This window comes from Anomalospiza imberbis, chromosome 20 (assembly GCF_031753505.1).
Source record: "Anomalospiza imberbis isolate Cuckoo-Finch-1a 21T00152 chromosome 20, ASM3175350v1, whole genome shotgun sequence".
NCBI lineage: Eukaryota > Metazoa > Chordata > Aves > Passeriformes > Viduidae > Anomalospiza > Anomalospiza imberbis.
The window spans coordinates 5,763,691-5,775,507 of NC_089700.1; the positions used below are offsets into that span (position 1 = coordinate 5,763,691).

At 48.5% G+C, this 11,817-nt stretch overlaps 1 long non-coding RNA gene across 1 annotated transcript; it reads right to left on the reverse strand.

Moving 5' to 3' along the window:
• Positions 1-711: 711 nt before the first annotated feature.
• On the reverse strand, positions 712-2,197 carry LOC137485693 (uncharacterized). The gene is made up of 2 exons (XR_011005427.1): positions 1,598-2,197; positions 712-879 (listed from the first exon to the last, which is right to left on the reverse strand). It is a non-coding gene; the product is annotated as an uncharacterized lncRNA (long non-coding RNA).
• Positions 2,198-11,817: the final 9,620 nt, after the last annotated feature.

Below are 11,817 nucleotides of genomic sequence, written 5' to 3' on the forward strand. Positions count from 1 at the left end.
TCACTAGGGATCCATCATCGAGCTGCCCATCCCACTCCACTGCTGCCAAAGATCCCACAAATGCCATCCTGACCCATTTCTATTCCTTCTCCCTGTCCATGGGATGTGGCTGGAGCTGGGCAGGGAGCAAGGCAGGGATGCAGGAAGGGAGTCTGTGCCTGGATCCTGCTTTTTTGGGGGGTTGGGGACAGAATCCTGTGGTCCAGCCTGTGACAGATGAGTAATGTGATGGGTGAGTCTCACAATTAAAAGGCAAACGCCATGTATATATGTTAAGAGAAGTTTTATAGATTTATAGTTATGTTTTACCCCCCTTGTGTTGTTATCAGGGGGTGGCCTGGGTTTGGCACATTTGGGAGGGTCAGTTTGTTACTATGACAGCACCTGACCTCCAATCAAGATTTAAGGAAGTGATCTCCACCACTGGACAGTGAAGGAGGAGATGGGCAGAACTTTGGGAGGGACTAAAGGGTTAAAAGGTGAAACCTCCATTGTGTGGATGAGCACAGGGTGGGAAAAATCCTCTGCTCCCACTTTTCTCTATTCAGTCTTCTGCTGTATTTTTGATACGGTTTTAATAAACCTTTTAAATTTTTTGGAAGTGAGTATCATTTCTCACAAGCCCAAACATTTTCTGTGGTGCCTTCACCAGGCCGATTTTATCATTCCCATCACTTGCCCATCCCCATGGATCTCCACACTGCTCGGGAATCCCCAGCAGGAGCAGCTTTATTGACAGGAAAGGCGGTTTTCTCATCATGAAAACTTCCTGCAGGAAAGTGGTGCTTTCAATCAAATCCCGCGCGGGAGGGCGAAGGGAAGGGAAAATTCTGTCACGGAGCTTTTTGGCAAAGTGAAAACATCCCTGTTTCCACACATCTGGAAGGGAAAGCTTCAATTTTGCACCTTGAAGTGATTTTCACGCTGACATTTCTTTTATTCCATGTAATCAGGCAGCTCTAAATATTAGGGTTTTGCCGCCAGAAGGAAACATTTTGAGTGGCATTTCCCTGCCTTTCCCACCTTCCCTTTTCCTTGCTTTTCCTCCCTTTAGGTGTTTGGGAAGAGTGGAGTTTTTCTCAGGCACTAAAAATTTCACTGCCTCTTTGCCTGGGAGAATTTTCAGCTTCTTTGCCCCCCAAAAAGCCACAAAATCTCATTCTTTGCCTCATTCTTCCCACCTTTCTGCACTCCACAGCTGGAATTTCTCCAGCCTTTCCCTCTTTGGATGTTCAGCCCAACACCCGGTGGTTTTGACCAGCAACCAGGAGAGAGGAGATTTAGAAAGAAGATTATGCAAAGAAGTAGTGGCCCTTTTTTATTCCCCCTTTCTCCTCATCTTGTGCAAATTACCCTATTATTCTGCTCCCTTAGGATGCCTGAGTGTCCTTATTTCTTCTTTTGAGCTAAAGTCATCCATGCATTAAATTAGTTCTCTGCCTAGAAATAGCTTGATTACTTTCTCCAAGCCACACTTAATGGGAGGCTCCCGGAGAGTTTTAAAAATAAAAACCGGGCAAAAAAGGGAAAAAGGGGAGGGAAAAGGAAGAGCAGGGGTAGGATGCAGCCTCCTGGAGAAAATAGAGGAGGAATTTGCCTTGAGTGGGAGGTGTCCTGGAGGGATCCATCCCCATCTCGGCGCTCATGGAATGGCTGGGGCTGGATTTGAAGCTCCATGAAGTCCTGGCCATCATCCCTGCCACAGCTCTGGGTGAATAATGGGAGTTTTCCTCATGGTTTGCTTGAATTTTGCCTCAGATTTCTGGTTTTTCCATGTGGTTGCTGTGATGAAAGGGAAAGAAGGGAGAGCTTGGTGGGATACCCCATCCCAGAGCTGATTGTGGGACAACTGAAAACACTGGCAGAGCTTGGGAAGAGCCAAAATCCCTCAGTTTTCCTGATTTTCTTCCCTACAATCAGCCCGTCCGTAGTGCAAGACTCCCGAGGTGCAGAAAGGAGGAGATTTGGATAATAAACCTCAATTCTCCCGATGTTTTTGCTGTAATAATGCTACAGGAGCCAGCACAAATCCCATTCTGGGAAGGCTGCGGGACCACAAAACTCCCTTCAAGCTTCCCAAATTCCTCCCTTCTTCCTGCAGCACCTTTGAGCCCATTCCCTCCTTGCTGGGGCAGCCGAGATCCTCATCCCTGCTCACCCACAAACCTTAGTAGACTCCTAATATCCCTCATTTTTTCCCTCACATTCCTCTATTTCCCTCACATCCCTCGTTTTTTCCCCTCACATTGCTCTATTTCCCTCACATCCCTCATTTTTTCCCTCACATTGCTCTATTTCCCTCACATCACTCATTTTTTTCCCTCATACCCCTCATTATCACCCTTATACCCCTCATGATTTCCCTCAGATCTCTCATTATCTCACTCATATCCTTCATTATATGAAGGATATATATACCCCTCATTATTTCCCTCGTACCCCTTATTATTCACTCACACCCCTGCTTATCTCGCTCCCATCCGTCATTTTTTCCCTCACATGCCTCATTTTTTCCCTCATACTCCTCATTATTTCTCTCATACCCCTCATTATCTCCCTCACATCCCTCTTTTTTTCCCTCATATCCCTAATTTTTTCCCTCAGATTCCTCTTTATTTCCCTCATACCCCTCATTATCTCCCTCAGATCCCTCTTTTTTTCCTCACATCCCTCATTTTTCCCCTCATATCCCTCTATTTCCCTCACATCTCTTTTTTCCCCTCATACCCCTCGTATTTTCCCTCACATCCCTCATATATTTCCCTCACACCCCTCAGATTTTCCCAAATACCCCTCATTATTTCCCTCAGATCTCTCATATTTTCCCTCATACCCCTCATATTTGCCCTCACATCCCTCATTATTTCCCTCACATCCCTCATATTTTCCCTCATACCCCTCAGATTTTCCCAAATACCCCTCATTATTTTCCTCGGATCTCTCATATTTTCCCTCATATCCCTCATATTTGCCCTCACATCCCTCATTATTTCCCTCACATCCCTCATTATTTCCCTCATACCCCTCATATTTGCCCTCACATCCCTCATTATTTCCCTCACATCCCTCATTATTTCCCTCATACCCCTCAGATTTCCCCTCACATCCCTCCCCTTAATTCCCTGCCTGTCAGGCTGTTCCCAGCTGTTTGCAGGAGTGCCGGGAGCTGTTCCCTGCTCATTCAGGGCCGATTATCCCTCCTTTCCCCGTTCCTTTTTTCTGTGTCCATCCCAGAACCGCATCTTTCCCCTCCTTCCCTGCTTTTCTTCCCACTGGCTCCTCCAAAATCCCTCTCACCAAGCGCTGGAAGGAATTTGAGGAGCACCAGCAGATCTACAGGGAAGGCGTGAGGCTGCCACCCTCTCCCAAGACATTCCCTGCATCCCAGCGTTATAGATATATCTTATAATATTGGCTTTTTGCAAATATTAAAATAAATGCTGTATGGATAATGTTAGATTAACTTTACTGTAAAAAAGATAGGTTTTATTTCTGTTGTTAATTAAGCTTAGGCATAGTAGTAAAATAGCTGATACAGATATACTTGTATTAAAATATGTACTCAGTTGAAATAATATCCAAAAAACATACAATAAAGACCCCTACTACTGACATAACTATCAGCACTTACCATCAGTAGAAAATATAGACCAAAGCCTATAACTAGAAGTGATAAGAATGGACTAAAACCACAACCAAAAAATACGCATACCCTAAAAAGCCAAACCCAAAGAGCCACACTAAACCGTTCTTAGAACATGTAAACTAGTTTAAAGAATAGTTTGAATATGCAACAAGCTAATGCAATAAAAATAGCATATAAAGTGTTTTCAAAATAACAAATGTGCTTTTGGCTGAGTGCCAAGATGCACCCAGCATCTATTGTCTTTGTCTCCTATTGTCCTTTATTAAACTTCTTAAATTTTCACAAGAAACTAAACCATGTTCTTCACAGCAGTGAGGCTCCTCCACCTCTCTGGGATCAAACCAGTTCTCCCAGTAGCTGGAGCCATCCCTCCTGTCCCACATGCAGCCACTGAAGGAATAATTTGTGATTTGAATCATCCAAGCAATCAATTCCCCTTCTGGAGAGTCCCTTCCCTGCTCCCACCATGACAAATGGAGCAGAGGCTGCCGTGGAATTGTTATTCCAGAGGAAGGGGAGGGGAGGTTTTCCCGCTGGGCAGGGCAGGGAGAGGGTCTTCACTGCATCCACAGGGGATCCTGGGGGACATGGAGCAGCAAGGGATGATTTGGGTGTCCCCAAAGCCAGGAAAAGTGTCCCCAGCCAGCACGGGGGACAGAACAGGAGTGTTGTTCTCCCTCAACTTCCAGCGTCTCCCTGCCTTTTCCAGGCCAGTGGGAAATGAAATTTCCCCCTCTATGAAACTTTCCAGATGTTTGGAGGAGACCAGCTGAGCCTGAAGCTTTTTCCTTGGACTCTGTGGGAGAAGAGGCACATCTGGAGGGCGTTTTGCACCATCCAGGCTGCTTTTCCATAGGAATCCCCACTCTGAGCATCCCTCCCAGGATTAAAGTTCCCCAGCTGACTTTTTGCAAGGCACAGAGGAGCTCCTGGCCGGGGGTGGGGAGATGGGAGGGTGACATCTCCAACCTGGGAAACACCAGCACTGAAAATATCCCCAGTCCTTTCCCAACCCCTTCCCTGACTGCTGGAGGAGAGATAAAAATGCTCCAGGAAAATCCTGTCCGTGCTGAGATAGGCTTTTCTTCCTTTAATTAAACAGAAAATGTCTCCCTCCAAAGTCATTAATTACCAATGACACAATTAGAGCCCTCAGTAAAGTGGGGAAGGAGGGATATGACAAAAAAAAGAAACAAAAAAGAGACAAAACAAACTCAATGCCCCCCAAAAAACCCACTGGCAATCAGAGATGTTTGAAGCTTGAGAGAAATAAGGAAATAATTGTTTGATTTGAAGTTATTTCTCATTCCTGCTGGGCCCACACAGGATGGGATGGAAACCACCTTCCCAGTGCTTCCCAGAGCAAGGAGAGAAGTCTCTGTCTCATGGAATCTGATTTTCCTGCTTGGACCAGATCCTGAAGCATGTCAGGGTTCTGAAAACCTGGATTTAACTCCATAATCCAAATATTCACCCTTTCCCCACCTCCCTTGCCATCTCTCACAGCCTCAGCCCCGCTTTTCTCTCCCCAGCCTTTCCATATTCCCAGACAAGGAATCAGCTCTTCCCTCCTGCCCCATCCTGAGCTCTGCTGCTCCCAGGGATGGAGCAGAGCCAAGGACAAGCAGGGACAGCTCATTCCCGAGTTTGAAGCTCCTTGGCTTCCAAAGGCCATCTTCAAATGCTTGAGGACTCTCTGAAAAACAGACTAAGGGTGTGGGAAGGAGGGATCCCAGCAGAGCTTATTCCTGCCAGCTTTAACTCCAGAATCTCACATTGGAATGGCTTTAGGAGCAGAGGGAGGAGAGGCTGGATTGGACAAAAAGAGCAAATTCCAGCCTCTGGTTTGGGGGTGAAATCAATCTCTGAGCTTGAGGTGGGGTTGGGACAGCCCTGGGGGTGGCAGAGGAATGGGTGAAGGTCACCTTGTGGGGAATCTCCAGGTTTTCCACCTTTATTTCCATGCTGGACATCCCCTGGGAAGTGAAGGTCCCAAAGCTGGGCTTTGTGTGCCTGGAAGGGATGAGGACCACGGCTGTCCTTCTCCTCTGGGGCCCACAGGGTTTCTGTAGGTCCTACTTTAAGTCCCCTTAGTGTTGTATCCCAAAGGTGAGGTTTTCCAGAGGGATGGCTCCCACCCCCACAACGTCTCTGTCTCACCCCACTCCCACACTTCCCAAGATCAGACGATCAGAAAGGAGGAAGGTCCATCCTTGCTGTTCCTGCCCTTCAGGCCACCAAACCCTGCTAGGCACCACGCTCCTCCCATCAGGAGGCTGCAAAGTTCTTGCAGAATTCCCAGTGCAAAGCCAAGCCCTTTTCCCTGTGCAACGGCACCCTCAGGCAGCAAAATTTGCTCATCGTCAGTTGTGGAGGGCCCAGTGAAGGTGTCTGGGCCCTGTCTTCTACTGGGATATCCTCTCACATCAATTCCCACCGACTTTTTATCCTGGGTATAGAAGGGATGTGCAAAAAAAAAAAAAAACAAGGAAAGGCAAAAAATGGGAAGAAAAATCCAAGATTTTCTGACTGTTCAGTCCCCAGGGAAGTGGGGAGGGAGGAAAGCTCCTAATCCATGGTTTTGTCTTCGAGCAATTATGTGCAAATGAGTTAATCACAGGGTCACAGGAGCCAGAGCCATTAATTAATCCCCAGCATGAGCTGGAAAGATGAATTCTTTGCTGCAGTAAACAAATATGAGGAACGTGGCGAGGAGTCAGCTCCCGCTGGATGATCCCAGAGCTCCCTGGAATGCTTGGTTTGCTCCCCCCCAGACCGCAGAGCAGCCCTTTGCATCCCTGCCAAACCTCAGGAACAGCTTTCCTGGAAAATCCCTGTATTTGGGAAAAGGGAGCAGGGGAATGAGCACAAATCCAGATGTTCAGTCACACCTGGAAAGGTCCAAGGCAAAGAATGCTCCTTCCTCCTGGTGTTCCCAATGTTTGGAGCAGGGACAGGACACTGGATCCCATTAAATCCCAGATGGATCCAGCATTTCTCAAATGAAGGGGCTCTGAAACCAGCTCAGAAAAAGAAAACTTTGTTGTAAATCCTAGAAAAAATATCATATTTTCTCTTTTTTCATCTTTTTTCCCTTTTTTTTTTTGTTGGTGTTTTTTTTTTTTTTTTTTTTTTTTGGTATTTCCCCACATGAAGCAGTTGGAAAAGGTAAGAAACCTCCTGAAATTCTAGTGGCAAATTCGTCTTCTAACCCAAACCACCCCAATTCCAAAGAAATCCTGATTTGCTTTAGGCTGTGTGAGCTGACTGCACACAATGAAATGAGTTTAAACCCTCTATTTATTCAGCTAAATGGAATAGGAACAATGGAAATCATCCCAAATTCCTCCTGGATTGGGCAAGGCAGGATGAAACTCCCCTGGCTGGGTCTCAGCAACCTGCTCTGCATCCCTTTATCATTCCCCTGTTCTCCCTGGATCTGTGGGCTCATCCCAAGGGAGAGACCCCCAGATCCCCATGGAGACGCTCAGCATGGAGACTGCAATCCCAAAAAAGCAATTGAGGAAACCTGGGAAGGACATTCCCTTCCAGATCAGTGGGAAATGTGAGGGCTTTTACACACTTTCCCCAAAACCCCATAATTGTAGGGCTCATCCACCTTTTTTTTTTTTTTTAATCTCAGACAATTAGAACCCATAAATCTATTTAAAAGGAAGTCAAACTTCTCACTTCAAAGCGATCCAAAGGGAGTTGGGTGTCCTGAAGTGAAACTTCTTGGTTTGAAAGCAACAGAACAAAACATCCCAGCTCCTCTCTAACACATTCCTAGGTTGTCCCTTTGCTGGGTGTCACAGTGCTGGGGTTTGATATTGCACCCATTGACACTGGTTCATTCCACAAATCCAAGTCATTGCTGCTGTTGCATCCAGGATAAACCACCCAGGGATAAACGTGGAGCCTAAAAACCACCCTGGGTGTTGGCCCAGGAACTCCAGGTGTGACACTGAAATCCCCATCCACGGGTTCATCTTCAACCCAAATAAATTCCTTGGAGCAGCAAAAAACTTTTCTAGGCATAGGGAGTAAAAATTAACTCCAGACACCAACCAGTGGTGAGGGATCCATCAATTCATATGCTCAACTCATTTCAAGGAGAGCAGGGGCATTTTCCTGGGATTTCTTCTTTCATTTTTGGGATCCCTGACCTTTCCAGACTTGGCTGAGTCTCCCAAGGCCCGGCACTGTTTGTTCTCCCACTCCTGCCTCCCTGCTCCTACTGATCCTCCTCTCCCCCTGATAACCTTTGGGAAGAGCATTTTGGGAGCCTTGTCAGCCACAGGGAAAGGTGTCCCATGGCCCTGGAGGTGAAGGGAGGGATCAGGATGAGGAATCTCCCTGTGAAATGGGATATTTTGCATCAGAGCCAGCCATGCTGGGGGATCAGATGGGAAAAGCTGGGCTGGGAGAAGCAGGGAAGTGTGAGCTGGGAAGGAGCTGCTGGTGACACTTTTGGGGACAAGTGAATCATGGCCCCAACCCCAGTGGTCAGAGAGCAAAAGCTGCTGGTACCATGGGGAACAAAATCCCTGCTTTGCTTAGGTGAGGATGGAAATGCTGAAATGCAAGATAGGGATGTCTCTTCCCCAGGACTCTTGGATGACCTGGAATCCAACCCTGATTCACCCCAGCAAAATCCTAAAAACCGCACAGAGGCTCAGGGAAGGTTCTGGAGCTGCAGCACCCAGGAACAGCAGGATGGAAAAGTCCTTGGACTGTGGGGCTGTGGGGAAATCAGCCAAACAAGCTGCCCACCCTGCACTGAGCCATAATCCCCTGCTGGAAAAGGAGGAAAAAGGTTGGGATATCTAAACCCTGCCAGCAGCAGAGGAGGAGGGAGGCCAGGCAGCTCCCTGTGTTAAAGGAGAGAGAGGAAATGAGTCCTTTTTGGTCTCCTCACCCATTTATACACATCAAACTTCCCAAATGCTAAGCCAAATAAAGTCGTCTTATCGGTGTATTACCACTTAAGGCTCTTTCAGGCAGATTTGGAATGAATTAGTGCTTTTTTTAACCACAAAAAAAAAAAAAAAAAAAAAAAAGAGCAAAGTGAAATTTCTCATTCCATCAGCCCATGCAGCCTCTGCCTTAACCCTTGGAGGGAAGAGCGGGGTCAAGGCTGGGCCAAGGTCCCTCTTGGTGCCAAGTTTTGGTGTGGAAGGTGCTGCTTCCCATGGATCCTGGAGATTCTGGGAGAGGTTTTGGATTGGCTCTAGAGCATTCTGATACTCCCTTTGTTACGCTAGTTATGCAGCTTTTGGGAGCACAGGCAGTGCTCCGAAGTCCCACCTCAGCTCCAGCAGTGGGAAAACACCATTGTGGCTTGTTAGGAAGGTAAATTGGCCACTTGATGGGGATGATGGCGGGGATCTAGCCCATCCTGAGAGCCCAGCCCATGCCCAGGGACCTCTGTCTATGTCTGGAGGGGTGAATTCAGGATCCACAACAGATCCAGGTCTTGTCCTCCTTCCCACCCAAGCTGGATTTGGGACACAGCTGGGCAAGCACTGTTTTCTCCACCTGTGCATGGAAGCAAAATTCAGAGGAACTTGAGCACAGAACCTCTCTCAGCTGGGAAAATGGGAATGGGGAGCCTGGAAATGCTGGGTGATGCATCCCTCTCCCAGTGCTCTGGTATTATTAGGTCCTATTATTATTAAAGTGGATTATTTGCAGCTCCATGCCCAGGAGCACAAAAGATTCTTTTGATGTGAGTTCACAGGGGTGGAATTGTCCCCCCAGAAGAGCCACCCAAAGCTCCTCCACCCATCAGAGAACCACCACTCATTAGCAATTAACTGCTTGACTTAATTGCTCTCCATCCCTCCCACTGTCCTGCTGTTTCAGGAATGCTGATGCTTTCCAAACTTTTTTTTTTTTTTTTTTTTTTTTTCTGTGTGTGTGTTTAGCAGGGAGCAGCCGTTGGAGGTTTTGTGGCTAAAATTATTCCTGGGGATGAATGGCTGTGGCTCCTGGAGCCTACAGGAATGGAGTCACCATCTGCTCGTGCTTCTCAGGGAGACACATCTTCAGCACACACCCACCCCCACACAGCTCTGCTCCTCCTGGGCAGCCACAGAGGGCCCAGCCTGGCTGGGAAATTATTCCAGGGGGAAAAGCAGCTCCAGAGGGGATCACAGCACTTGGGAAGCTGCCAGAAGGATAAGGACTCTCCAAAGGATGCTCCAGCTGCTGTGGGTCCAACCTGACCAAGGCTGGTGGTCCCTGCTCTGGAGGGGGTTTGAGGAGGGGTGGTTGAGTCCCTGGGGTTGGCGTAGCCACCATTCTCCCATCTCCCGCCACCATCCCTTCCTTCTCCAGCCACCATTCCTTCTTCTCCAGCCACCATCCCTTCCTTCTCCAGCCACCATTCCTTCTTCTCCAGCCACCATCCCTTTCTTCTCCAGCCACCATCCCTTCCTTCTCCAGCCACCATTCCTTCTTCTCCAGCCACCATCCCTTCCTTCTCCAGCCACCATTCCTTCTTCTCCAGCCACCATCCCTTCCTTCTCCAGCCACCATCCCTTTTTTCTCCAGCCACCATCCCTTCCTTTTCCAGCCACCATCCCTTTTTTCTCCAGCCACCATCCCTTCCTTTTCCAGCCTCGGGAATGTACTCCTACTCATGTTTCAGAAAAACCTCCTCTGTGTCCCCAAAATTCCAGGTTGAACTGCCAGTGCTGGAGATGCTGCACAAACCACCCCTTAGGAATAAAGCTGGGCTTTTTTAGGACTTGGCAATGTCATTCCCTATCCTCAGCTGCTCCATGGCTGAACCAGGATGGGAACAGGTCACTCCAGGGTGGCTTCCAACACCTCCTTCCCAATATTCGCGGGGCTGCCATGGGCACAGCACTTTGGGCTTTTCAGATGGGATCTTCCATGGCCAGCTACGATCCAGAGCTTTGGGAATGGGGCTTTTGGCCACTCTGTGGTGGTTCCCCTCTGCCCTGTCCTGGACACAGCTCCCTTTGGAACCCACCAGCTAGAATTGTAATTCCCTATCTCCCAGAAGAAGCTGCTGAGATGTTGCTCCTCTTGGAGACCAGCCTTCTGCAGGATGCCCCAGGCTCTGTGGTGGGTTGGCATCCAGGATATGGAGACCCAAAAAATCTTAGGAATGACCCAGCCAGTGGCCACCAACAAAGCCTCCCAGGCCACCCCTGGCAGTGTGGAGCTGATCTGGGCTGTTTGTGGAGGTGAAGACCCAGAGCCAAACTTTGGCAGGTTCACCTTCAAGAGGGACAGTCCTGGTGCCCTTCCCAGGTCCTGCTATGGATTAGGGGCCATCAGCAGAGCTGGGAAGAGCCTCTCAGGACCCAGCCTGGCAGAGGCAGATGGTGCAGGCAGGATGGTGGAGGAGCTCCATTGGCATCTCCTAGAGTGGGAGGCACCTCCTGCCACATGCCAGGGGCTGGATGGTGCCAGGAGCAGCTCCAGGTGCTCCCTTTCCTCGTGTCTCTGCTGGAAATCTCCGTGCCCTGGGCTGGGGCCATGAGGCTTTGCCACACATGGCTGCTCTGGTGGCTTGTGGGAAGTTGGCCAGGAAACAATCTGGGGTTTTCTGGTCGCTCCTGAGCTCCGTGGTGATCCCTTACTCTTCAGCAGACTCTAGTTCCCAGCTCTGACTGGAAAGAGAATTTTTCCCTCAGTGAGGAATCAGCTCCTCTCTGATTCCTTTTCAGGGCTTGCCAGGATGAGAGGAAAAATCAAAATATGCTAAAGCTCCAGCTGGGTCTGAGAGACCCTCCTCGACCCTTCTCTGCAGTCTGTTAACACCAACTCCACTCTCTTATTCTCACTGATTTTGAGAGCTCCTGGGCCATCCTACTGAATTCTGAAGCTGTCCAGGCCTCTTTTTTTATTTTTTTTTTTTAAAGAACACTTTCTTTCCAAGGCAAAAGCCAACCCTTTGTGCCTTCTTCACACGAGGCAAGTGGAGCTCACTTTGAAAAAAACACCACAAAGGTAGGAGCGGTCCTACATCCCCCCATCCCAGCTTTCCTCCACTGCACCAAAGCAAATTAAAAGGGAATTTTCAAGTCCCGAATCACAATGGGGAAAGTGCAAGGGCTGAGTTTGGATTCAGGTGGGAGGAAGTGGTGCCTTGATCCTTTCCCACAGCTGCTCCCAGCATCCCCATCCTAATATTA